Genomic DNA, 27752 nt, shown 5'->3' with positions numbered 1-27752 from the left:
CCAAGAATTGTAAAACTCTTTCAGGAATAAGAGGTACCCAAGTGCTTTGAAGAGAAATGATGGACCTTTCCAGGATGCTGGATAGCATGTACAGCATACAAATTACAGAATTTCTATCAGGAGCACAGAATGTATGAAGTTGAAGTTCACTCAGACATCTGCCCGTACTCTGTCATAACAAAACAGCAATCCTCTCACAGTTGTTAAGAAACTCTAATTTCCTAATGGGGTCACTTAGGAAAACATCCCACAGACAATGGGACAACTGCCTGCCTTTATCAGGGGCACAGGGAGGTAAGAGGCTGTTGGGCAGCTCTGCAGAGTTGCCTGTGTGCCATCCCCACGCCAGAGCACTCAACCTTAATTTAATTCTTCCCGACAGCTTCCAATATACTCCTGATTGTGCCAGGTCTCTCAACAAATGCCACCTTTCTGTGCAGCTCCTCCTGTGCTCACCCCCATGGAACAAGAGGAAATGAGAGGTATCATACTCGTAATTTGTTGCTATTTTGGTGGGGATGAGCACAACCAGGATGTCTGTCCTTTCCTTGCACGTGCTTTGCCAAGGGATGGTCTGGCTGATTTCAACACCTCATGGGGACATGAGGGGAGCCTGTCCTAAAAAGAGCTACCACTGATGACAGTGGGCTTGAGCTGGCTTTGAGGGGGAAGAGAAAACAGGACTCATCACTGCATGGCTTCAGTGGGGCACTTCCATTTCAGAAAGACTTCGCTTGCTCTTACTCTGAAATGATGCAGCACATTAATTTTGTGCTTGTAAATGTGAGGTTTGAAGGAGGCAGCCCTTCAGTTACAGCAAACAAAGAGTTCAGCAAGTGTGACAGCATGAGACCAAAAGCAAGTCTGTTCTTAAGCAGGGGAGCCAGGAGATAAGTCTGTTCAGCTCCAGGCTGCCACGCCAAGGTCCTCCAACCCACGGTCCAACCGCGGCACAAGAATAAAGATAAGGGACTTTCTCTACCAAAGCCATGAAGGAAAACATATGGACATGGCATTTACTGGAGGAAAACACAATACTGGTGGGGAAAATCTGACTGTCACACCACCTCTCCTCCTGAGTAACCCACAGCAGGGCTGGTCCCAGCTGCGTCAGTGGGGAATGGGGAAGGGACAGGGATAGCAGGAGAAGTGTTTGAGCTGTGCTCTGTAGATACAGCTATCCAACCTCTTGTAATTGCAGTGTTTGTCTTACTCTTCTTTTTCTCTATCCATGAAAGGAGTACTGCCAGCCCTGCTGGTGCCTCCTGGAGACCCTGGACACACCTCCATCCACAGCCACAGGCACCGAGGTAACGCTGGAAGGGTGCTATCAGGAGCAATCACTGCATTTTGCACTTAATGCTGTTTACTGTAGTGCCTAACAAATCGAATTACATGCTAATCAGCACACCCTGCCTGTTAGATCTACGCCAGACTTGGCTCTTTGCACTGCACTCCTTCCTAGGCACAGAAATAATTCACTGAGCATCACAGTCCCATGGACTTCCAGACTAATCCAAATTTCACCCCTGACCTTCAATGACAGATCAGGTGCCCACACGGAGAGGAAATTCCCTGTGTCTGACACTGCCCCTGCAAGGTGTGTGATGTGGACCAGCAAAGCACATCCACTCTGTCAGCTACGGCACTACTGCCGTGCTGCCTCCCAGTCACAAATGAAGGTGTTTTTCCAGCAAGAAGTATCCTACAGTCCTACCCTGGAGCATGAGGGTGGCAGTACTATTTTGGGTGCCAGGGGAGCAATGGTCTGTGCTCAGGGCAGGATTTCCAGCAATAGCTTTCCCCAAAAAAGTTACAGCCTTGCCAGCTCATCTCCCAGAGCTCACACAGAGGTGACAGGTTGCTCTGTTGCTTCAATCTTAAACGCTCGATCCCTTTCTGCAGTTTTCATGAGTTGTCCCTCTCCTGTACTTGAGACTGATGAACTGAAAAGCTGAAAGTCCAGATATATGTTACTACCCCCAAAGAATATATTTTTGGACTTACAGCAAGTAAAATCAAAGGCAGTTGAAATAGAAGTAAAAAAAAGGTGATTTCAGTCCTAAGGTTAATAGTGTTCTGTATCTTTTATCACATCCCAGGTAAGAGTAGTCCTCTCAACCCACCAAATAAGAAAGAAGTCTGCTCAACTCTGACTTTCTGTTCCCAATGAAAAAGTCAGAGCCACTTTTTTCTTCCCCTACAACTAGATATTCTTTTTAAGTTGGAAAGACCTACTCTATATTGCCATCTTGAAAAACACCAAGGAGCCCCAAGTTCACGCCTAAGCACTGACAACAGTCCTTGCCATCCCAGGTGTCCCCAGAAAACACTGAGTAAAGGTCTGTGAAATTCTGCCATGCACAAAAACACACGATAACCTTACAAAGTTAGTACCTAGAATAACAAAGTGAGATGGGTGTTTTTACTTAAAAATGGACCTTTTAATGACTGTGTACCATAGCTGCATGAGACCTATGTTTTTTTTATGGTATTTCAGCAGTCAGATAATGTGTCTCACTAACCCAAGGAAATCATGTGTATCCATCATGACCCTGAGCCACCCTGGGAAGCCTGCAAGGGTTTCTCACACACACCTCGAGCACTCGGCCGACCGGGCTGTAAATATTCCCTCGGGAGGGGCTCTGTGCTCTGTCTGCTGCAGCCCAGCAACATGTTTGCTTTTAAACAACCAGCAATTAGTTCAGTTTCAATCAGGAAGCACACCCCGTGAGCCTGTATTTTCCGCAGGGATTCCCTGTGGTTCCTCAGCTGGGCAAGCAGCAGCAGAGCCCTTTTCCCTCGGGGATGGGCACGCTATTAGCATCTAAAAACCTGCCTTTGTGCACACCGGGTATCACGTGCAAGCCCAAAGTGGGGGACAGTTCTGGGGTCAAACCCCCCAGTGCCCTGTGAAAAGGCAGGTTTTCCCCCAAAGCAGCCACACAGTCAAAAAAATACCGGTTGCAGCCAGGAGCGTTAATAAAATGCTTCATTTTTGAGAAAACTGACAGAAACACAGATTGCGAAATGGGAGATGGGTGCAGGTCGCCTTTCTTTGATAATTTTTACTTACTAATAATAGTTTTCTGTAGCACAAGGACCTCAATTATTCCCCTCCAGAGCCACCCAAATGCAGTAATTCATCATTAGCTTTGCTGGCTTCTGTTCCCGCGCTCTGATTAATTGTAACCTTTCCCGATATTTGATCGTAAATGAAAGAGTATGAATTGAGAAGCACAAATTAAATTAATGTGTCAAGGCAGCTTGCATAGCCAGTGCTCCAGACAAATGGGAGCTGGGCTGAAACTCAATCTCGAGGAGAAAGCAAATGTCTGGTGTGGACTGACAGCAGCATAAATTGCTGAGAAATTCTCTGTGAGCGAGAGGTAAAAAGGATGTTGGTTCTCCTTGAGCTCACACTGGTGCCAGTTCTCACTGCTGAGACAAGTGGAAGAGACCAACACATATCTATTTAACTATACAGCTATTAAAACTGAGAGTTTTTTTGTTTTGTTTTGTTTTTTAAATAAGGAATAGCAACAGCAGTAGTTCTGTATTTCCTTCTTTCTTTGCTTTAAGGATGGTTCTGAGCATCCTGGAGGGGACCCTCTGCTGCTGGCTGCAATCAGAGCATGAGTTTCCTCTGCAAAAAAAAAAAAAAAGGAGTGGGCCTTCATTGCAGGCTTGCATTTTTTAGAACTTACCTCTATTTTTCTATTTTTAACTGAAAATACAGAGAAAATTACCCTATTTTTCAGGAGATTAAACAAGAAGCAGCATCTGGAAAAGCAGAGTGAACTGAGTAAGAAGCAAATAGAGTTCACGGAAAAGCTCTTAAAAACTGCACTGGTTTCAGGTCAGGCCTGAGACACTACCGTGTCAGAGGAGAAATCCTGTTTGACTTTCCAGATAAGATATTCCTAAACACTTTCCTAACTCCCAGAGTGTCATTCTGGATGTACAGGATGGAAATGAATAGGGGGCACCCGGGAATCGGGGGGGGCAGCTGCCTGCAGAGCACCTCAAATCACAGGCAGGTGAGTCCTGTGGTCATATCTTGTAATTAATTATTCATTTACTGGTCTTATCTAGAGGGGTATCTCATTACTTCTGTGGATACAAGGTAGTTTCAGACCTTGTGAAAGGGTATGGTTTGTTTTGTCATGTGAATGGACATGCAGGTGAATACCAGGTTGGTTCACCAGCCTAAGGGGAGACCCCATTTCCTATGATCTCTGCTTTCCTCAGTTATGATCTGAGCATTTCAATTTGGGAACAACAGAATAAACCCTTGGAAAGTGTTCTGATACACTCTACTAATGAATCGAGATGATGACTTCAAACATTGTCTCTCTGGCAGTAACAGAAAGGATCTACAAATCGTAAATAAAGCCAGCCCAAATTCTGAGTCTTCTACCATCCCACTAAACTCTTCCACACATAAATAATGTACTGATAGAAATTAGTCACCTGTGACCACATAGTTTTCCACACTATCTTTTTCAGCTCAAACTAAGTATAGAAATACCATTTTCAATGCATGCCCATGTGAGTTTTAGAACAAAACAGCTTGACAGTCAATAGGATTCAACTTATTACCACGGATTTTCAAGATGTCTTACATTTTTTTTGAGATGGGGCAGACTTGCAAGTGGTTTAAATTAAAATAATGCTTTAATCATGGAAAGATACATACTGATGGACTAGACCAACAAAATGCCATCTTTCCCAAAGCCCCTCATTTACCCTGCAGCGTTCTGCTCATTTCAACCTCGGGTCAAACCAGCCAATTTTTCAGAGTTTCTATGTCACTGCACAATATAATAAAAATGCATTTAAACAATTACAAAGCATCCAGGACTTGTCATTGTCCACATTCCTTTTCAGTCCCACAATACCTTGTTTACGGTGGAAAATGCCTTCATTTGCCACAGCACAGCAGTGTGTCTCTCGATAGCTGGCCCATGAGACACATCTAATAGAAATGCACAAAGGAACAAAAGACAGGAAAAAATAATAACAAAAGGCAATGTATGCTTCCAGAAAAATAGTAAAAGCTGGTACAGAGTGGCCAAACTAGGATTGATGTACTCCAGGGAACAATACTCATTCTTCTTATTGAAAGCTACTCTTGTTCCAGGACTCATTTCCACACACTGACTGACACGTGCTTTCCTAATTTGGAAATCTTGTGATTCCCAGTGGATTTTAATGCTCAGTAATTTTCAGACGAGTAGTTTAAATGCATATATTGTAGTCAGTCACTCTCTATTATCTCATACACATGCACACATATATAGAAACGTGTAGACAGAGGTTCTTGCAGGGAATTAGTCTGCAACAGCTCTGGGCAGATTAAAGAGAAACACCCCCCCCTTCAGAGCCCCCTAAACCCCTGGAGGTAACTCAAATAATTTCTATCCCTAGCAATTGAAAAGATTCCAGGTTTGCCGAAGCAAATAGTCCCTTGGGTGCTCAGCTTGAGATAATTAATGGTATTAACTTTGTAGGCAATGCTGGACACCCACAGGGAGAGGGGATTAAATAAGGGACCCATTAAATGAGTCACCCCAAGTCTCAAGTTACTTCTGAAACTTCAAGCAGCTGTAATTTATTTTTTTCTGAGTTGATATTATTATTAGTATTTTAAAATACTATCCTGTATTGCAGAGGATGTGGGTACTCTATTACTATGTTTTGAGTTAGAAAAAAATAATAAAAGGAAATATTATGAAGAATTAATGTGATGACATATCAGTAGAGAAGACAAGGTGAGCAGGGTGATCAGACAAACTTGAAGGAAACACCAAAACCAGAGCTGTGAAACAATATTACATAATTCTGAATATTAGTAAATATGGACATTCCCAGAGGTGGGGGGGACTGTAGGATAAGAACTGCAAGATATGAAATTCTGTATCTGTCAAGAGAAAAGACTGAGCTTCAGAAACACTTGGAAAATTGTTATCAATCATGTATCTTCTTTGCATTTTGGGCCACATCCTCAGTGGGGTCTGCTGGAAACGCCTCCCCAAAAGAGATGGACTGGCACCAACTTGTATTGCAGTGAAGGGGAAATTAAAATGTCTTGGTTTTGAATGTAAAGCTTAAGTTCCAACCCTCTGAAACGGAGTTTCCTCTGCAGCACTTGATGGCAGCTGCAAAGCCAGCATTACAAACATACCAGTGACCAAGCCATGGTAGGCTGCAGTAGGGCTTTTCCAGATTCCCAGTCATGACTAATAACAGGATCACACAGTTCCTCACAAGTGCCCTGTATTTACTATGGATGTGTCCTGGTAATTTGTAAAATTCAGCTTCTACTTAAAAAAAAAAAAAAGGATACAAGATGTGTCCTAGGCCTCAACAACAACTGATCTTGTGCTGGTTGCACCCACGAACAAACCAAAACTGCATCAGGGAGGGGCTCCAGGGGCTGCCTGCCCCAGCACAGGTCACTTTACAGCCCCCAGAGAGTGTCATGGAGCAGGGGGTGACAAGCACGAGAGGGACTGGAGGGGGACACACCCCTGTGACAGCACCATGTGCCACTGACACCCATCACTGAGATGTGGGGCTCTAGAGCTGACCTCCTGCCATAAATCCTCCCTGGGATGTTCACATTCACTACACTGAGACTCACTGCATTTCTTATTTTACTTCTAAACCACTACAGGCTGTGCTGGCTCTCAGGGTATCACTCTATTACTATAACATTGGTAATAAAGGTTGCTTTCCAGTGAAGGATCAACAGCAACAAATGCTTCCTAATGCATTATTAATGGCAAGCCTCTGATAAGAATGCTCTTTGGGATGAAACACATCTGACCTGTAAAGTGTTTACCAAGAAATGACACAAAATCAGATTATTTGGTATGTCAAAAGACCTTTAAAATGCAAACAAACATATCTAAGGATTATATGGATCCACAGCAAGTGGCTGGAAGATGAAAATCATGCCTGTTGTTATCACTGTGGGTTTCCTACCTTCTTACTATCTGCTTTTACTCTGCATTGCTGTAAATGTAACTGAAGGAAAAAAATATTTACACAGTCTACAATAAATCACAAATGTGTAGATTCAACTTGAAATGTTTATTCCATACATATTTTCTTGTCTTTTTTTTCCCCCACTCTGCACTGTGCTGAAAAACAGGCTTGAAAGTCAATTCTTATCCTATTACCTATTGAGTTGCTGTCATGCAATGCTCTGTCTCCACATTAAAAATTAGAACTGATCCCTTGAAGGGTTTCTAGAGCTTACTGTTTATTACCTCCCTCAGAAAGTTTACCATAAGCTCTTTATACAGAACACGGAATGTTTATAAAGAGATGCCTGCTCAGTCCTCCTCCCTTGGGATCATCCTCACCAGTCAATAATTGCCACTGAGGAATTCCTCAACACTGCTTTTTTTTGGAGCTAAGTGACCCTGCCGTGCAGACTTTGTATTTTCCATCTCCAGACGCCAGTTTGGAAAGGATGGGTCTCACCTGTTCTCCAACTGGGAGACAAAGGTCAGAAGAAGAAATGGAGACCCCTTATGCCTTGTCCCTGATGTGAAAGCTTTTGGACCAGCCACAGAAAAGCAAACAAAACCGACAGTATGATGCAAACTGAATGAAAGAACTCCCACATCTCTGTCTCTGGGCAATCTGTGCAAATCCAGAAAGATGAATGCAACTGTGAGGCCTTTATTGTTTTCCCCCTTTTAAATGCCAGAAATAGAACTTTTTTTTGCCTGCAGGAAGGTTTTGAGCAACTGCAGAGGTCACTGCATCTCAGACAGCCCCCACTGCCACCTTCCAAGAGATGCTGCTGCTACAGGAAGCGGCTCCCATTCCTTCCTTCCAGAGGAAGGAAGCACACATGTGAATCACTGCATTTTGCTGGGCCCATCCATACGCTGTTTATGGGAAGGGCCTCTCCAGGCCCTCTCCAAGATGAGTGGTTTCATCTGAAATGGTCCAAAGAGACACTTGCAGCCTCTCACAAAGACCAGGGAAAGGAGGTTGCCAGGTGACTCAGTGACCAGCTAAGATGACTCCCAAAAGCCTTGCTCTGGAAGCACCATGCCAAGTTGCCCCCTGTGACTATGTGCATGAGCTAATTCAGCTGCAAACTTTCAGACAACTGTGTCAAAATGCCACTTCTCTCCCAGAAGAAGTTCCTCTCGCGCTGGAACCACACGACATCACTCCTCCTCAGCCTGCACCAACTGGTTTTACAGCAGCTCTCAAGGAGGTTGTTTTGTTGAGAAACTGCCATTGTAATAAGGAGTCTGCGAGAGAAAACAAGGTCTTCTCCAAGTATGTTGTAATAAATCTTATTTACCACTGAGGGGAAGATGTTGAGGCTATACAGAGGTGAAGATCTTGGCCATCATCTCTCAGGAATCAACAGCTCATGGATCCCCACGGCTCCCACCCTGCTCAGTGAAATGGTGCCAGCGGCCCATCAGGCCCTGACCCCTCTGTTTATATTTAAATATATACATTTATGTTTAAATTTAGCATATTTACATCTGAGATTGCAGGTCCTTCTTAAAGTCTCAGCATCAAAAATATACCACCAATTAGAAAATAATAATTTTTAAAAAAGAGCATCTCTGCCTGCTGACTCTGGCTGCATTCACCACTGTTTCCAGAGGCAGGCAGATTCATTAATTCATTCATTCCCCACTTCGTTATGGAATGACTCCAACAAAGCTGCTGATACAACTGGGAAATCAAAAGATGAGCCAGGAAAGCGACTGCAAAAAAATGCATTAAGGAAACATGTGTGGTTACGTCGAGTGGCAGGGCCAGAGTCAGCAATTCATGAAAAAAGGGACTGCAGAGTCACTGGCTGAGAGGAGAATTAAATGTGCAGAAGGAGCTCAGATCCTAAGGGAAGTATTTCTTTACAAAAAAAATTAATAAAAATTATAGTTTCTGTTCAAATGAAATATGTTGTCCTACAAAATCTTTCATTTAATTGTCATCTTTTTCCTTTTGTACTTAAACACAGAATCATATATAAATTGTAAGATATTTAAGATATAGTTCACTCCTTAGGCTTCCTCTCAAATGTTGGACATATGATTCAATAAATACCCTGATGCTTTTTGTTTCAGCCACTCTGAAAATCATCTGTGCTCTAGGTGGGCATCAGAGATGACTTACTGATTGCTTCATGGGCCAGTAGAAAGGTTTTACAAAGATGATTTTAGGACAGCCACGATACTCAAACTATTTGATATGTCACAAATGAATGACTAGACCACGTTTTTACACTTTACCCCTGTAAGTCTCTGCACTCCAAGCATCAGGCTTTGGTTATACCCTGTGCACCCACCCCAGTGTGTGTAACTGTGCCCAGCCTTGAGCTCAGCCACACTGACAACCATGGCTTCCTAAATTATTCCCAGCTTCTTCAGGATCAAGGCAGGAAGATGTCCTGAACGGCTTTTAAAATGATTATGCAAGTCACAGTCGGCTGTATAATACCTTTTCCAAAAAGACCTCCCTCTTAGCACTCTGACAGCAATCAGCCATGTCATTATGACTCTTCTTTCTCCTTATAACATATATTCTGAATGTTTTAAATGGAAATAACATCATCTTGTCCCCCCCGTGTTTCGTACTCGTGGCGTGTCCTTGCAAGCAACCAAAGCTCAGGATGCCAAAAGCTGAAGGCTCAGCTCGCCCACGTAAGAGATGGGATATGAATAAATCAGTGCAAAGTCCATGTGAGCTCCTTCTCTCTCGCTAGCAGGGGCTCAGGCTGGAAAAGCTGGATCTGCAGTGGAGCTGCCATGCAGCCTTTAACTACCCGTGGTGCCATTTGAAATCCTCAGTTCATTCAGTATATGGATTCGTTTTTTGAAATACCAAATCTGCAGCTGGGTATTTACAGAGAAATGGGGGGGGAAAAGTGTATTTACTAGGGTGGTGTGACCATTTCTTTTACAGAGTTTGACTTACTGGGAGGGAGTTTAGAAACCCAAAGGAAACCCCAAAATTCAGAGAGCTCCAGACTCCATCCTCAGTGTCACCACCAGACTGGTCAGGGCACATGTCACTCCTGCATACCTGATGAGAGCAGAGCTGGGTACCCGCTGCTGTGTGTTTTGTACCTCCCCGAAAGTCATCTTCAAAGGCCACTTATCTTTTCCCCAATGTAGAGCTGTTCATCTCAGGCTTTCTGGAGCAGCATTTGGATCCTAATTCAACTGTTGCTGGCTTCAGGGGGAGGACTGACCCTAGAAATTGCCACTTTCTCCTCTATTTCCCTCTACTGAGAATAGGACGGGGAAAAATAACCCTCCGTGGTGACAACACATCCAAAACAAGGGGAGGGGGGACATGGCTGACTTTACTGGAGAAAGCTGATTTCCTGTTCCCTTTCTTTTTAACGGGCTAAAGGAGATGTTGTTTCCCTTCCTCCCTTTTGCTGCCACCACCTCCCACATCTCAGTGGAAACCAAAGTCTCAGACACTTCAGTTATAGCCCTCCATCAATGTTTTCTAAACCAGGATTTTGCAGAGCTGGAAGAAGGCTGAGTTTCACGTTATCCGCTCTGAATTCAGCAAAGCTTATGTTCATCAGAAAAGGAAAGATAGAAGTTTATGACTTGGAAAATCTCTGAGCCAATATTTGTAAATACAGTCTAATTTAATTACCAATATATGTATTTTTTCAGCTGCCCAACTCTGAGAGAGCACAATCCCACTGGGATGAAGCAATCACACTATTTAGCATGCAAAATCACTACTTGCCTACCAGTTTATTAAAAGGTGGTTTTCTAATTCAGAGGAAAAGGCGAATTACAGGCAAAGTAGAAGAGCAATAATCTGAACGCATCTGAAATGCTCCACTGAACTCTGCTCCAGCAAACATAAGAAAAGACTTTTTTCTCTTTTTCCCCTCTCCAGTGACAGCTTTCCAGTGCCGCTGGCATCCATCACATGAGCAGAGGCAAATGCTTCCACACTTGGTAATAATCAGAGCAAAGAAATTAGGGATTGGGAGGAGGAAACACAGGGGTTTTTTCTCTTGGCTAAAGGCATACTTCAACCTGAAAAGCTCAAAGGGAACTCAGTAGTAGCTTCCTCCTCCATTTCCACTTCTCAAGCAGAGCCAGGACTCCCCACAGATCTTCCAGGTCACCCATTTTTCCTGGGCTCTCAGTTTTGCTGTGCTTCTGCTGAGTCCTGAAGGACTAACTCCCTCAGCTCCCACCTATCCTTCCCCACACCACCACTCCACCACCTATTTATGCAAAATAATCTTCCAAACTCTCCCAACTTCATTTCAAGCCCACCTTCACTGTCAGCTATTGCTCTACCCCTACCTTCACTGTAACTCCAGGTTATGAAGAACAAATTCACCCCCCCTCTCACTTTTTGACCTGCACTGTTTGCTGCAAAACAACACAAGACCAAAGAACTGCCCTCGGCAGAACAGCTCCTCATGGGAGCAGATAAAAAAGGATTTTCCTTAATGTAATGGTGAACTGAAATCAATAAATACACGACAAGGCAATACAGAGGCAAACTTGGGCACTGCAGGGACTAGGGAGGAAATGTATATAAACTACAGTTACCAGGGCAGAGTAAAGAGCAAATACAAATGTAAAAGACACTACGAGATGCCTAAAGTCAAAGTAGAATATTAATAAATGATTAACATGGCAGGTTTTAGGACAAGCGTTACAGATTCTGTATCTCTACGAAATCAGCTTTCCATAGCCTAAGACGTTAAGGCTTAATCAGAGTGCATTGTTTTGGAGACGAGCTATCAGAGCTATCACTGGTCAGTTAAATTGCAGGAATGGAAGTGGGGGTTTAATTCAAGATCCTCTAGGGAGGAGATTTGTTTGAAAGAGGTCAATTAAGCCTTCCACTCCAGTTAATCCCTTCTGTTTATTTTAAAATATCTGGAATAAGGAAAAACATTACAACAGGCCAGCAAAGCGAAATTTTTCCTATGGATGCACCAGAGCAAAAACCTGCAGGTCAGCTTGCTTTCAGCTGGGTAAAACACAGGCAGAAATTGCAATCAGCCTGCATTTCATATGGATGCATCACGTGGAGATGATTCAGGCTGAATTATTCTCCGAATCAGCCTTATGAAACACTCTCCTCCGATGAAGGCAGCAGTACTCGATCTGGTTTTGGTAGAAGTTAATATTTTAACTTACTTTAACTTGGTTGGGAAGGAGTCTCTGTGGTCAGGCAGAAGAGAGTGGATCCCCAAAGAAAGTATTTCTGTCAGTTTGCATTTTACTTCAGAAGTCAGGAGCTGCCCATCTCTGCCTTCAGAGCCCCTCTTCCCCACAGCCTCCTAGCTGTTAATGGCACTATTTACATATATTTCCCTTAAGCTTTTGAGTCACCAATGGTTATTTAGGTCAATGTATTTGTTTCTTCTGCTCTTCTGAATATTGATGGGTTTCAATCTTTTTTTTTTTTTTCCAATCTCTTTCTTTGGTCCTACTGTAACTCCTTTCTGAGCTTCCCTAAGCAAAGCAGCAAATGCCAGGCACACCACACACTGTGCTGCCCATCTGCTTCCCGCTGCCACCTCCCTCCTCACCCCATGGCACATCCGTGTGCGTGATCTTTGTGGAAAGGCTTTCTGTGTGCCACAGACCACCTATCCTGCCGAATCAGAAAACAGGAAAAGCAGCATTATCCCTTCCCAGAGCCAGCCCTGTACAGTTCTTTTCAGTGCTCACCAGCACTGAGCTCTTTTCTGTTCACGGGGCAGGTGAGGAGCCACCACCATGCTGTGACCCCACAACCAGCAAAAGCCTCAGTTTCCATTTCCTTGCCGTGTCATTAACTGCATGGAACGACGCTCCCAGCATTTAAGAAAAAGCCCCAGTGCATGTGCCTGCAGCAAGGAAGCAAGGGACAGACAATCCCTACTGGGAAACCAGCACAGGTCAACAGGGTGGCAGGGAGGAGAGGGGTCTGCAATGTGAAATGCAGGAGTGGTGAGGGCAGGGTGGGAGTTGTGAATACAGAAATCATGGTAGTTTTCTCTGGGAGGACAGGAGCAGCCCAGAGATATCAATGGGAGTGGCTCCTAGCAGAGGGGGAGGCTGAGCCAGAGGGGACAGATGCAATAGAAAACTGAGTAAGGGAGGAGAAACCAGGTGAGATGGAGCTGAAGCAGTTGAGCAGCTTTGACCTGATCCATTGTCAAAGTGGAAATCCAGCTGAGCAGCAATTAAGGGGCTGGGAGGAGAATTCGATCAGCCATACTATACTCAGGGCAAAGTGATGGTGGCACAATCAGCTTGGTGCCACATGGCAGCTGCTGCAGGTCCTCTCTGCCGGGTCTGCCCTGTGTATTCCTCCCAGCACCCTCATCACTCAGAATTGAGTTAATTAGACACAGATTCACTGGCTCCCTTCACAAATCCATAAAACTCCTTTGGGCTCAGCGCTGTAGTCCTCTCTCACTTCCCATGGAAGCAGGTGACCTTCTGAGATCAGTAACACCCCATTCTCCATCCATGGCCTCAGGAACGTTTCATTTATGCAGAAGCAATTAAGGGGGTTCATTTTCTGGTAATGAACTTCCACCCCATTAGAGTGTATGTGCTTTGTCCCATGCTCTGCCTTTCTTTAAAGGGAAAAATCTGCTTTCATAGCTGCCTCCATGGAAACAGCAACTCTGTGGTGTTGGCGATGCTCCAGGCTCGATGGGCTCGGTTCAAACATGGAAATCTGCCTTTCTTGATCACAGAGTGCTGAAACTTCAAGCCAGGATCCCAGAGCCCAGCCAGGTCTCCTCTGGCTTGTTCAACAGCACCAGTGGAGTTCTTGTGGGTCAGATCTCACACCTGGCAACATCTGTGCAAACCTACTGCTGAGGAACGCTTGGGAAAGTGGAGGGACTAGACAAAGCTTTTACCTCACACACTTCGTTAACTCCAGCACTAATGCAGATGCTGGACTATCAAAGTAGCTAATGGAGTGAAGGTAAGCACTCAGTTTCCCTCCTATAATGAGCTTTGAGACCAAACCTCCAGTAAATGTAAATAAAATTAAAAAAAAAATAAAATTCCTCCAATTCCCACTTTGAAAAACTTGCACAAAAAACACAGCACAAGAGATCTGCTGGATTTGGCCCCCCCATAGGCTGCTGCATCCTCCAGCAAGGTCACAGCTGGTGGCAGACCACAGCAATACCTACAGGGCTCCTGAGCTAAACTTCCAAAGGAGGATGAATGACTCCTTTGGCCCCTTGAATCCCCTAATCTGCAGCTTTCAGACTATCAAAGAGGATGCGTGGCAGCTGCACAAGCAGAGCGCAGGTAGAGAAGAGGGGATTTGCCCTCTGGCTTGGGAAAATTGGTCCCTGTGTAATAAAACACATAGCTCTTCTATAATCATTTGTTCAGCTCCATAAATCCCAGGGCATAAATCAGGCTGTCGGGAAGAGCAGCTGTGAAGGAATCTCTGCAGGAGGAATGAAAAAGCTGACGGGTGCCAGTCCCAGTGCTCCGCTGGCTCCACGGCGCTTTACTGCCACTGACTTCAAAGGAGCTGCTCAGTCGTGGTGCTATAAATACCAGCAGAACGGGGCTCAGTGGCAGCTTCTGGTGAGTATTAGGGAAATGTAAAATTCAACAACCCCTAATTGCCCTTCAGTCAACAGCACCTGTTTAAATTACTGTTATTATGTCAAAGATATTGGAATTGTTAACACAAACACAACCGAGGATTGCAGATGCTGTAGCTTTCTACCAGCAAACCTTTTACTTGCTGCTAAATATTTTCCCTTTCAATACAGGAACAACACCCACGGTGGCCAATACCCAGTGATCAGGGGCTGCTCCAGGATTTGCAGGAGGGTGTCCTGCAAGAAAGGACGGAGCTTGTGAGGGAGGAGAAACTCTTGACAAAGGCCCCAGGGAGCTCATGAAGGAAAGGCTGAGAAGGGAAAGTACTCATCCTGCAAGTAATGATTAAAAACAGTTATGGAAAAGATGTGAGGAGAGTTCCAAAAGAAACATCGTCCATGTGTCAGACGAAAACCAAAATAGGTCTTTTTTAGCAAAAGGACATGGTGTATTCATCAAAAATACTGTTTTGGAGGACCTGAAGCTCAGCTGCATTGGGACAAGCACATCCAGATCTCTGCAAGGTCTTTTTCAAAGCAGGGATTTAACAGAGGATCTTCAGGAGTCTCCTCACCACCATCTCTAAACACTCTGGTATGGGTGTCTCTCAGTGTCTCCTCAAAACACTGAGATGTGCACAAAGACCTGGGCCAGCAGCGCAATTCGCGTTTTTCTTTCCCTCTCTGCCAAGAAAGCTGTCCCTCCCTCCCAGACGTGCTGCTCAGAATCCCAGACCCAGGATTGGTGCTCCATGCTTCACAGCTGCCAAAGCCAATGGAAAGGAGCGGTACCTCCAGCAGGACCAAACCCAACGGACCCCCCTCCGCTGGCCAACAGGAGGTTCGAGACCCATTCCCAGCACCAGCTGGAATACCTGTGCTGGGTACCAGGAGTGCTGTGCACCCTGCAGGATGAGGCCCCATGGATTACACCTTGGCATCCCGCCCCGGGGAGTTATGCAGATGACTCAGTCCCATCAGCAACAATAAATTCAATGGGCAATGGTATTTCCACACAGAGGGAAAAGCTCTGGACGCTCGGTGCAAACACCGCTTTGTGCAGACAGGGAAAAGATCTCGAGCCGACACAATGCTTTACACATCACTGAAGCTCAAGTAACTGCAAAATCTGGCCCAGAATACCTTTTCCTTGGTTATGTGTTTGCATTGCAGAGGGTTTTTTCAAATACATTTCTAAACCAGATGTCTTAGCACGGACGACCCCAGCTCTGCTGAGGAATTATGCTGATTTAACTCTTCTGAGGGGCTTTGCCTGAATTTAGCTTAATTGATGCCAAAGAGCCAAACTTACTCCAGTTATTATAAAGACAGTAGGTACTGCTGCTGGGTGAGAGCTGCATCTGCTGCACATATGATGCAGTCCCTACCCCAGAGGGCTCCCTGCCTGCATGGAAAAGGCACAGCAGGGAAAAACCAAGTGGGACAAGCCCCGTTCAACCACATGGTGAAGTGATCACATCACCCCAGGAGCCCGGGTTTGATTTCAGACCTTTGATACCACCATTTCTCATGTGAGTGTTTCCATGGGAAATCCCAAGCTCAGAGGCATAGATCAGGTCTAATGCTGAGGGGGCTTTAATCCCTAATCCTACCCACACACTAGGCACAACTTTATTCTGGCTGCTTGGTCTTACAAGGGTTAATGAGACTATTCCTGTGCTCAAAGCAAAGCAAGCACCAAAGCTTACAGGACCAAGGTCTGATTTTGTTCTCTGAGGCAAGAAGTCTCTTAATTTGCCATTGGTTTTCTTGGAAAGGTAATTGTCTTTTTGGAGCTGCTCTTTGCCTTAGGTTCTAACTATTTTGAGCCTTTTCAAAATGCCACTGCTCGAGCCACTTTAAAAGGCACCAATAAAATTCATATTAAAAACGACTTAGTGCATAATTCATGGCCTCTAGAAAACCATTTCTTATTCGGCTGGCAAACCAACCCGTCATGCATTTTACATTGCTTGCTCATTTTCTCAGCTGTGCTGCACTGCTTCAGGAACAACCTATCCGTGCTGCACATGTCAGTCAGACAACACACCTTGATGCCAACATAAATCCAGCGTGGTCACCTGGGACGGGACGCGGCCGTTTGCTCTCTCACACAGGAGGGAAATCAGAGTTACAACAGATTTACAACCGGGCTCGATCAGATCAGGGGACGACCTCTGTAATATCTGTCCAGGTACAAAATGTTCTACTTAATCTTCCTATTTGTTTCCTTTGGACACATCAGCCTGAGAATTTATGGCAGCAGCGATGGAGAAGCAGTGAATTTTATGCAAGTATTAGAGAAAGCCCCTGGGAAACATTTAACAGAATAAACTTGAGAGCTGGTACCAGAAACATAACTGAGAAAGCTTGTTCTATACACAGCTATGGGTATAAGCATTCACTTAAAGTAATTAAATTATAGTACTAAAGAGTTGAAGTATCTCATAAAAACTGTCTACAATATGCCACAGAGGAAGGTACATAAATCAAATAAAAAAAGCCAGATGAAAATCTAAGTATCATAACTGTTCCATCCTTTCAAAATAAATCTAGGACAACATTATACTGTATCCTTAATTCAGTATGTCCAAGTTGATATTTATTAACAGTCAGCTCTGAAGCCCCTGGTTAAAATAAAATGGACTGTGATTTTAAAATATTGGTTTAGATAGCCCATACTACCTAATTTGTGATTTATACCATACTTGTGGAAAAGGTCTCACAAAGAGAGGAACGAACTAGGTATAAGGGGACTGCTGAAATCATAAACTTGAAAGCTATTCTTAATAAATAAGTAAACAAATAAATAAATCCTATTTACAAGTTTTTATTATGGTAAAGCATTGCCCATTGTCTATCCCATCTCAAATCCAAAAATCAGAGCTTAACAATGTTCCCCTCAAGAAACCAATGAGTTCTACCTGTCTTATTCAGCCTTAAAAACTTTAGCCAACACTCCTAATGTAGGTTATACCAGAAAGGGAATATTGTAATTCTTTCTCAAGAGATTTGAAGAATGGAGACCCAGAGTGGTTTAATTAATTTTAAATAATCAAGTTCAACTTGATATAATTAAATTTAATCACCTATCAGAGTTAATAGGCCAAAAATAACAAACCAGATGAGAAGAATGAGAAATCCAGTCCAAAAGGCCCCAGAGTCACTAACATGGTTATTAAAGTACTGAAGTTTGGCATATGTGGCAGTAGGAAAATGGAGTAAGTGAAGACCCACACCCTTCTGAGCAAAAGGCTACCAGGAGAACAGCAGGAAAATCAAGGCAGTGGAAATTCAAGCTTCAAAGATTCTCCGAATAGAAAAACATCCAACTTTGGAAATTCATATTTTTTAATGAGTTCCACGAAGATTGAAGGACAAAGGCTGAAAGTAAGATTCCTGCAGCAAGGAAGAAAGCACTTTGGAAGCCAAGGGTACAACATCATGTGCACACAACAAAAGGCAAAAATGATGACAAAGACTTTGCTGGAGAACCTTTTCTGCAGGCTCCCTCCTAAAGAAGATCCAAGAAAGTCATGCAGTGTATCCCTGATGACTATTGCAATGAGAGGTCATCATAAAGAGGTTGGTCAGAACATATCAGAGAAGCACATGTAAGGAACCTCAACTCTCAGCTCCAAGACCTTACAAGATACAAGAGGGTAAAAATAACAGAGGAGAAGAATGGAGGCACTTGACAGTTTTGCCTGCTGCCTTTTTGCTGATGTTACATGCCACTTCTTTTAGGGTATTACAATTCTTCTTGAGAAAAGCAGTAATTTAAATTGCCAGGAAATATTGTTTACAGTGGGCTCAGAGCTGTGTCCTAGAAATGGTGTAGCCCCACTAATAAAAGGTTAATTTGCTTTCTTTTCTGTAGTACCTTTACAATTATACACTGACATCAGACAATCTTTGTCATGTCAAACGCTGATTTGAAACAGCAGCAGAGCTTATTTCCATTGAAACGATAAGGCATGGGTATAAACTTAAAACACAAGAAAAAAGGAAAAAAAGGCTATTTGAGCAGATAATAATTTTCAATTCCACCTTCCAGTCTCCAATGCAATCATTTGAGTAGAAATGGATTTAGCATCCTCAGCTGCCCACGGCACAATCTCCTCCTCTAAATAACTGTGTACAGCTCAAACCTCCATGGCCTCAGGATGGAATCACAGCGGCTGCAGCGGGATGTACTTCCCTGCACCTGCACACGAGCTGCCAGCACTGCCATTCCCAATCCCTCTCTTCCCGTGGCAGATGGAATCCCCCACCCATCTGGTCCCCACGGGGTTACAGCAGCAGAGCTGCCTTCCCCCCTCTCCGTGGGTGGGTGGCTGACTGACAGATGCACAGCGGGGGGAAACTGAGCCTCTTCCTATGATTATCTCTTGCTCCCTGGGAAGGATTTAGTTCATTGAGGTTGTTGCTGAGAGTTCAGTTTACACAAGCTTCTTGCTCATGAGATAAAAGCTGGTTGGTGTGTGTTTGTTTAACTCGGGTCAGGCGAGACCGTGGGGAATCATTCCCAAGTGTCCCCAGGGATAAGGTGCAAATCCTGAATGAGCTCACAGGCTTTGGATCGCAGTAAGGCCTAGTTTAGCTGTCAGGGTACCCCAAACTTACCTGCCTGCCCCCCCCGGAGACTCCACAGGAATTTTCTTTTATCACTGTATTCTCAATCCTGAAATCAAAAATACTGAACCTCACTCTGCCATGGAAATACACACGTGCCTACATATACAGATATATCCAGATATGCATGGAACTGCACATACATGTATGTACATACACACATGCAGCTGTAATCAGTTTTCCTGAGCCTCAACCTGAGCAGGGCTTGGCTTCCTTCAACATTTTCTCCAGTGTTAAAAGTGCAGGAAAGCTGTAGTAAAAACCCACAATCAGAGACTCCCTGTCACTATGTTTCAAGACACAGAGCTTCAAAAGAGAGCCAAATGACCATGACCCTCTCGATCTCCCTGTATGCTTACAATGCAAAAATCAGAATGCAAGTCTTTCTCTGTTCCTTCCAATTGTTCCCAAACTTTGTAACACTGCAGGAAGCCTGCTGGCTGTGGTGATGTCCCCTCCACTACTGGCACCTTGCTATTTACAGCCAAACAGCCTCTCGCAAGGTTGAGCCCCACGAAACCGGGAATGGGGGAGCCCTGAGAACCCCAGCACTGCCAAGGCACCTCTGCAGCAGGACCTGCACTGGAATTCATCCTGCCGTGGCTCTGCAAAAAAAGCAATTCCCATGGCGGGTGAGTGGCTGGGTACCCGTTAAGCCTCTCCCATGGAATTCGTGTCTGACCAGCTGTGAGCTGACACAGAAGTGCCTTTTTTCAGTGTCACCGCTTTATCTGGTTCCGAAAAAAACCCTCACAGCCTCACTACCATCAACACCTTCAGCTGATAAATTTGGCTGATCCGGGCCCACGGGTTCAAAAGTTCTCGGAGGGAGGATATAAACAGAGCATGAGCACATAAGCCTCCTTAGGAAGTCGGGCTGAAAGGAGATTTGACTTTCTAAAGTGCCATGATACAGTCTATTAAGATGGTTTCAAGACACAGGCACAGGGCAATAAGGGGATCACTGCCTCTGTCCGAGCAGCAATAAATAAATCCTTTGTACTACATAACCTGCAGACAGCTTTCATGGGAACACAAATAAAACATTTCAAGATGCGGGGAAAGGTGTCAGGCTGGGCTGGGAGGATCTCAACAACTCGCCTCCTCCGAATCAAGCAGGTTTAAGCACACTGGATCTACAGGCTGAGGACAACTGAGTAAGGTTCAACAAGGCCAAGTGCTGGGTCCTGCTCTGGGGTCACAATAACCCCATGTAGCACTACAGGCGTGGGGAAGAGCGGCTGGAAAGCTGCTCAGCAGAAAGGGACCTGGGGGTGCTGGTTGACAGCCCAATGGATATGAGCCAGCATGTGCCCGGGTGGCCAAGAAGGCCAAAGGAATCTTGGCCTCTGTCAAGAACAGTGGGGCCAGAAGGAGCAGGGAAGTGATTCTTTCCCTGTACTTGGCACCGGGGAGGCCGCACCTTGAATCCTGTGTTCGGTTTTGGGCCTCTCGATTCAAAAAGCACACTGAGGTGCTGGAGTGAGTCCAGAGAAGGGACACCCTGGAGAAGGGTCTAGAAAACATGTCCTGTGATAAGTGGCTGAGGGAACTGGGGTTGTTTAGTCTGGAGAAGAGGAAGCTCGGGAGCCTCATGGCTCTCTACAACTACCTGAGAGCTGTAGTGAGGCGGGGGCTGGACTCTTCTGCCATATCTCAAGTGAAAGGACGAGAGGAAATGGCCTTAAGTTGTACCAGGGGAGGTTCAGACTGGATATTAGAAAATATTTTTTCACTGAGAGAGTGGTCAGGCATCGGAAAAAGTTGCCCAGGGAGGTGGTGGAGCCACCTCTGGAAGCGTTCACGAGAAGGCTCGAACACCCTCAACATGCTGGAGATGCTGAGATTTCTGCAGATTTCTGCACTAAAAGGAAACATGTTCTGTTACCCTGCCAGCATTATACATCCTTTCAGCACTGGAGGCCTATTGATGTAGTAGCACCAGAGAGATTTTAAAACACAGAATAATACAGTCAATTAGCTGCAATATGTGATGGCATAACCCAGATCCCACCTGTACTCAATATAAGCCATCCGTGCCAGCCCTGGGATGCGGCACCATTGGCAGCCCATTTCCATCGGCATCCCATCACCATCCTCCTCCTGCTCTTATTTTGTTGATAAAAACAAGTTTGCACTCCCTGGTGTTATTTTTACACTGTGCTGTGACTCCTTCCCACCCAGTTATTCACATAATTACAGCCACCCCAAGATTATGTTAATGCTTTAAGTACCAGGTCTAAATACAGAGAAAACAAACTGGAAGCTGAGTGCTGAGTGTTGTCTGTTTTCCCCAAATTAGAGAACAATTCTCTACTATTACAACATCCCTGTCCCTCCTGTAATTAATGCAGTGCAGTCAAAACCCACTGATACGAATGGTGTTAAAAAGGTCTAATTTGTCTAAATAGGACAGTCTATTAGCGAACAAATTACACATTGCCCTGGGAAACAAGGCAACACAACTCCACCTAACAGAGAAAGTTGATATAAAAGCATTTGCTGAAGACTTCAGCTGTTACCAGGCCTCAGTTGAGGCCCAGTAACAGCTCCCAAGCGGAGAAGGGGATGGGTCTGTACATCCAAATAATGCTGCACTCCAGCTCAGTCTTAAGTCTTGGTTTCTACATCTCCCTTGCACTCCCACGGAAAGAGAAACTTCTTCTTGTGAAATACTGACAGAAACTCCACAAAAAGTTTGGTTTGGAGTTCTCCTCTGGGGAAAGAGAAAAACAAACCAAGCCAAAACCAAACCAAAGATGTTCAGCTGGGAGAAAGTCTGGTAAGTACCTGGGGAAGTGACTGCTGCTAATGAGTGCTGGGTGTCCACAGGCTGTCCAGGAACAGGCAGCTTCAGAAAAAAAAACATTTTCAGAATTTTCCAGTTCTGGGGAAAGCTGGACTCCAAGCAAGTCCCTTCCCCTTGCAGGTGCATACTTAAAGCAGGGATAATGCTTCCAGTGCTTTCCAGTAAGGAAAGCATAAGATCATCCCAATGAAATTGATTTTTTTATCAGCCAAGCCAGTGAAGCCCATAATTATTGTAGCCCTCCTGGGCTGATAGCTACCAGCCATTTATAGGGCAGCAGGGAGATAAACACAGCATTTACACATCCATATACTCATTTTATTTCTCTATTAAATATTCATTTCCAGAGGGATTCCCAGCACGCACAGGATTTACAGAGTCCCTGTGCAGCAGCCACCACCCAGAGCCTGTTGTGCCTCTGGTAGCTCCCAGACACACACCGTGGGCTTCACCCGGTACTCACACCCCACCTGCTGCTTCCCTACCTTCAAAACATACTTATTTTTATCACTGTTCTCCTAGCTTTCTTCTTCCACCTGCACAGTGAACCCACTGGTGTCACTTTTTTTTTTTTTTGCATTTCTTTATCCTAAATATCAAAAAGCTTTCAAGTTATTCCGCCTGTTGTTCTCAGCTTGTGGTGCTCTCATCCCCTGTGTCTTTCGGCTGTTCCCTTTCCAAGACCTCTCAGGATCAGTGACAGATGCCTAAAGGCCTATTGCCACTCACTTTAATGAGCACATTTGTGCTTTTATGGAGAAATCCAGGGTATGGCATCACATCCACACCGGTGGGGAAGATCCACTGGATGCCGCCAGATGTCCTGTAGTGAGCTGTTATCTCAGAAATCACGTTTCCCCCCCAAACTGCTCTGATCCCTTTTTCTTTTTCGGAGGACCAAATACAAACTTGCAGCTTTGGCCTAAATTAACTAAGTGGGAGTTATACATGACTTCAAGGACAAATGCCAATTTGCAGAACACTGCTAAGCCAAACAGAGGGGCATTATTATTATTATTATTATTATTATAACAAGCTTCTCCAAAGCACAGGAGTCAAAGCAGCTCTTGCCCCAGCATTTTGCAGCAGCTGGTTTTGCAGGGACAAACACAGCCTCGTGGGCAGTTCCATCTGTTGGCCCACCAGAAACGGCAACACTGGGAAAGAAAAAACAACACAAAACCTCCCCAAATCTATGTTTTACTCCAGAGATGACACATTCAGCCTCCCAGCTGGCTTCCTAGTCACTCAGCCTCCCAGATTTATGTGAAATGGTAAAAATACTTCTCACCATTAGCTGGAGGGGGAGAGGGGACAAGACAGAAAAGAAAGAGCATCTTCTCTGAGACTGTTGAGAAGCTGAAAAGTTTATTGCAAAGGGCTGTTAAGGAACCTAACCAGGTTACACAGCAGAAAATCCTGACAGCCTGAGAACAGCCTTTCATGCCAAAAGTCTCCTTTCTGTGAATCCAGGCACAGGACATGCAGCAGGTAAACACGAACACCAGAGCCCTTGGTTCATTCACTCAGATGAATTCAAGCAACATTTGCTACTTGGTTTTTCACCACTGACTGACAAAGCCCAGGACAACACCTGCCTCACACTTTCACAGAACCCACGGGACTAAAGCACCCAAGATCTTTACCTATGATGTCCTTTGCTGGACGAATGCAGCCTTTTTTTTCCCTTCCCACGGACAGGAAAATAACCACAAATGAGATTTTAAAGGAAGTAAGTCTTGTTTCTGGTGAAATAAAAAACCACACAAACAAACAAAAAACCCCAATGCAAACCCCCTACATACATGTTCCCTGGAAACACCACTTTTGATTTCAACAGTTTTGGGGCAAGGTGCAGGCTGTGCAAACAAAACTTTCTGCAAACAGGCTAAAAGCAGCGGCTAAAGGTGGATGTTGCTGAGCTCTGCCCTCTGTGGTTGTGGCTTGGCTGCAAAGCACAAAAAATATGCACATCTAACTCCCCACATATTAAGATAAGCAAGTACCTATTTGCCAGAACTCTGAAGTTACTGCCAAAACCTCTGCAGATGACTGTGCTGAAAGCATGAAATCCTTCAATGAATCCTGGAACAGTTCAGGTCCTTGGGTTTTCTATAGCTGCTGCCCTTTTCCTATGAAAGCATAAATTCTCCCTTAATTGAATTTGACAATTGAAAAGTAAAGAGATTTAAAATAACAAATGGTTCCTCAGCTCTCCCTGCAGCAAGGTTAGAGACACTTAATTGAACTTTAGCTTAGCTGCCAAGCCAGAAAACCAGCAAATAAGAAGGCATTGGGAATACCTGCGTTTATTAAGTTAGTAACTCATCTTTCTCCAGGAACAGCTCTGCCCTCTCAAACTTGTTTCCTCTTTTAATCACATAAAAAGCAATGAAAACACAAAACTATTTGGGACCACAAGGACTGTGGAGGTACCTACAGAACTGGACACGGCAGGCAGCAACAAAATGCCAAAATACCTCCCAAAAATATTCAGGAGACCAGAGCAGAGCCTCTCTGTGTCACAGGGGATATTTCCTGCCATGGCTTGAGCCATGTCCATATAAAATGGAAACACAACACACACAAGCCAGGAGGCAACTTCACCCCCCAAAAGGCACAGCTGATGAGATGGATCCTGGAAGAGCTTTGGGGTCAGCCTTGGTAAGATGATGTTGAAGAGCTGGAAAGGATGAGGGAGACAGCTGTAAAAATTACTGGGTGGGAGAAAAATGTCTTATAATGAGGAATGTGTAGCTCAATCTGTTCAGCTTGTCTAAAGATGACCGAGAGGTAACTCGATTATAGTGTAAAACCCCTTCACAAAGGAAAACACAGCACAAGAAAAGGGCTTTGTTATCTCTGCAGTAACAAATAAAAGGAATCACTGGTTGGAAGCTGAAGGCAAGGAAAAGCCAACAAGGAAAATATTTTTATAATATGAATCATTAAACTCTCAAACAGGCTATGAAATAGAGCAGCAAACGTTTAATTTCTTGGAGATGTCTGGATATCTTCCTGCCCAGGGAAATGCAGTCAGACACAGCCTGCTCTGTGCTGAGATGAACAGGTGAGAACAGAGCAGCTCACGGAACACCAGAGTGACAAAGATGATTCAACAGTCCCTTCTGGCTTGATTTTCTGAGTCAACGTGAAGGGATGAACCCGGCACCTCACATGGAGAGGGAGAGGCAAAATATGCACCGTAACTTGCTCAGCCACAAGAAAACTGAATAAATCTTCCTTTCAAAAGCCAGTTTCCAAGAATTTGGAAATATGGGTACCATCATCATGTTCTTATTTTACCTGAGGCTTTCAACATAGCTGAAATTACAACAGTTAATACAGAAGTATGTGCTCTTAATTGTCTCAGCATGGTGCTGACCACTGCCAGAGAGGTCCAGGGAACTGCTTTCGGAGCCCCAGATTTCTGGCAGCCTCCAACGCACCTTTGGGCAGATGCAGGTACCCTCACAAACCTCTCCTTGCTGCTCTTGGGAACCAGCCCACATTTTGTTGGCTCGGTGGGGCTTTTGTCAAGGCAACATTAAGGGCAGCAGATCTTTCCCACTCACAAAGTCATTACTGAGGGGTTTTAAAACACATGAGGGGAAAAAGCATTCGTGCTGCATTTTTTCTCCTCCAAAAATCAGACTATGTCTTTCCAGACAGCATCAAAAAGAGCATCTCTTATGCTACTTATTAATGTTTAAACATGTTTATTTCAAGTGACAGCAGTGCTCTTTGATAAGTAATGATCCAGGTAAAATAAAAATAGCTAACAAAGGAAAACAAGATTGTTTGGCTGCTCTTCTGTCAAGCCGTTCTCAGAAGTCCAGCAATTAAAGGGGAACATATCCCTGCTGGAAAAGCTCAGTGAAGCTCGAGAAACGACAGTTTCCAGTTAAGAAACCCTTGGAGCTACATCCTCCCCCTGACCTTGGGATGTGCTGCTTGGTAATCTGGGCAGCAGGTTTGCGACCTGGCTGAGATGGGACACTGATCCACTGAGCCTTTCTTGGGAACAGCAGGGTCACACTTTGTGCGCAGCTTCAGCTCTGCAGCACCAGCATCTGTGCTTAGAGATTCACTTTAAGAGCTCATTTTGCAAAATACTTGCTCATTATCGCCAACTAACCAGTGATTAAATAATCATATACTTTAATCTCAGACACCAGACAGCTTCCTTTGCCCGGTCTCTGAATTAAAGGGAGATATTTTGCTATGCTGGGCAGCAGCTTTACGGGGCCAAGAATTCACATCAGTCACGCTGAGCTCTCACGATGCACTGAAATCTATTTCTATCTTCCCTCAGTAAGTCTCAGCTCTAAAAGGTAGGTGGCTATCAGGTAACAGTAAAACAGTTTACCCAGTGCAGCTCATCCAAATTTTATGACAGAGATAGAGAGCGCTTTGTGGAGGTGGCTTAAAGCTATGGGTGCTTGTACCGAACTCCTGCAATGTTTGCAATGGTTCAAAATGATTTAATGGCACATCTGCTTCGGGTTTATGTTTTCCTGAGCAGCAGGATACAGCAGAAGCAAGTGTATCAGATTCCTCTTCTACTCTGAGCCCCACTTCACAATTTCCATGCCAGGGGCAGACTCTACCCTACACAGGCATGGGATGGACGGATGGATGCTCTCCAACCCACCCACTGGCCCAGCACAACAGGTTTTGTGGGAACTCTAGCAAATCAAATAGCACCAACTGCTGATGACAACCAGTAAGGAGGCAAATAAATTAATATACAGTGGTGGGGATTTCCAGAGAGCCCCACAGGAACCGGACCAACCTGAACTGAATTCCAATAGAAGCTGTAAGTCCCAGCCTAAAAAAAGATCCTGCTGGTTCTGCCAGCACTACACTGGTTCCCCTAGAGCTCTGAAACAAGGACCTGACCCCTCTCCCAGTGAAGTCTGGGATTCCAGCAGCAGGACAAATGGTTTAGGAACAGGACTGTATGAAGATTTTGTCTGTAGTTACTAACTCTGGGACCAAGCGACCCAGGAAGATTCTGGGGAGCACCTTGTCTTCTCCCCTGGCTTTCCCTTTACAGCCAGAGAACCCATCTCCTAACACAGCCCCTCTGACACATGTTTAAGCTCCATGCCCAAAGTAGGCAGTGTTAGTCCTGTCTAACTATTGCAGAGGTTTGTGCTTTGCCTAAGGCTCATGTAAGCCCCACTAAAGCCCTCAAACAAAGTTTGAAATGCCATTGCTGCAGCGCACAGAATTAATGCTGGTCCTTCTGCAGAGGGGTGAATGTCATTTGCAGAACTGTGTTAATTCCTGATTTGAATTTAGATGATGTTTTTAAATAAGAAACAAGCTCAGAACATCCACTGGGAATCTGTGACTTGGATAAACCTTAGTAAGTCACTAAATAAAAGTTACTACTGGAAAAGTGCTCAGACTGCAGTGCTGGCTGTATAAAATTAATAATAATTATAATAATAACAATAATAAAGGAAGATAGGAAGATCACTTCTAGAGAATAATGGCTTCAGACTGCATATTATGGGCACAGCTGATGTATTCAGAATGCATTAATGTGCTCGAATCAGCACATTGAATCTACAAAATACACTTTCTTCATGAGAGGAGGAAGAGGAATTGGAAAGGAGGAGGCTCTACCTGGAATGGAGAGAGGGAAGGCCCTGGGGCAGTCTGGATCAGGACAACAGG

The 27752-nt window shown here is 44.6% G+C and overlaps 1 protein-coding gene across 3 annotated transcripts in view; it reads right to left on the bottom strand.

Moving 5' to 3' along the window:
• PAK5 (p21 (RAC1) activated kinase 5) overlaps positions 1 to 27752 on the bottom strand; it is a 159401-nt gene that overhangs the window by 41476 nt on the left and 90173 nt on the right. The window contains exon 1 of one of the 3 annotated variants that reach the window (XM_018077588.2): positions 12186 to 12443. The exons of the other annotated variants lie outside the window; for them this stretch is intronic. The gene's annotated coding sequence lies outside the window, so the exon portion shown is untranslated. Of the gene's footprint in view, positions 1 to 12185; positions 12444 to 27752 lie in introns of those variants that run through there. 3 annotated transcript variants of the gene reach the window in all.

The sequence above is a fragment of the Manacus vitellinus genome, unplaced genomic scaffold (genome assembly GCF_001715985.3).
Source record: "Manacus vitellinus isolate BGI_N305 unplaced genomic scaffold, ASM171598v3 scaffold_38_pilon, whole genome shotgun sequence".
NCBI lineage: Eukaryota > Metazoa > Chordata > Aves > Passeriformes > Pipridae > Manacus > Manacus vitellinus.
Note: the sequence above shows the minus strand (reverse complement) of the source record. Positions and strands in the feature narration are given on the sequence as shown.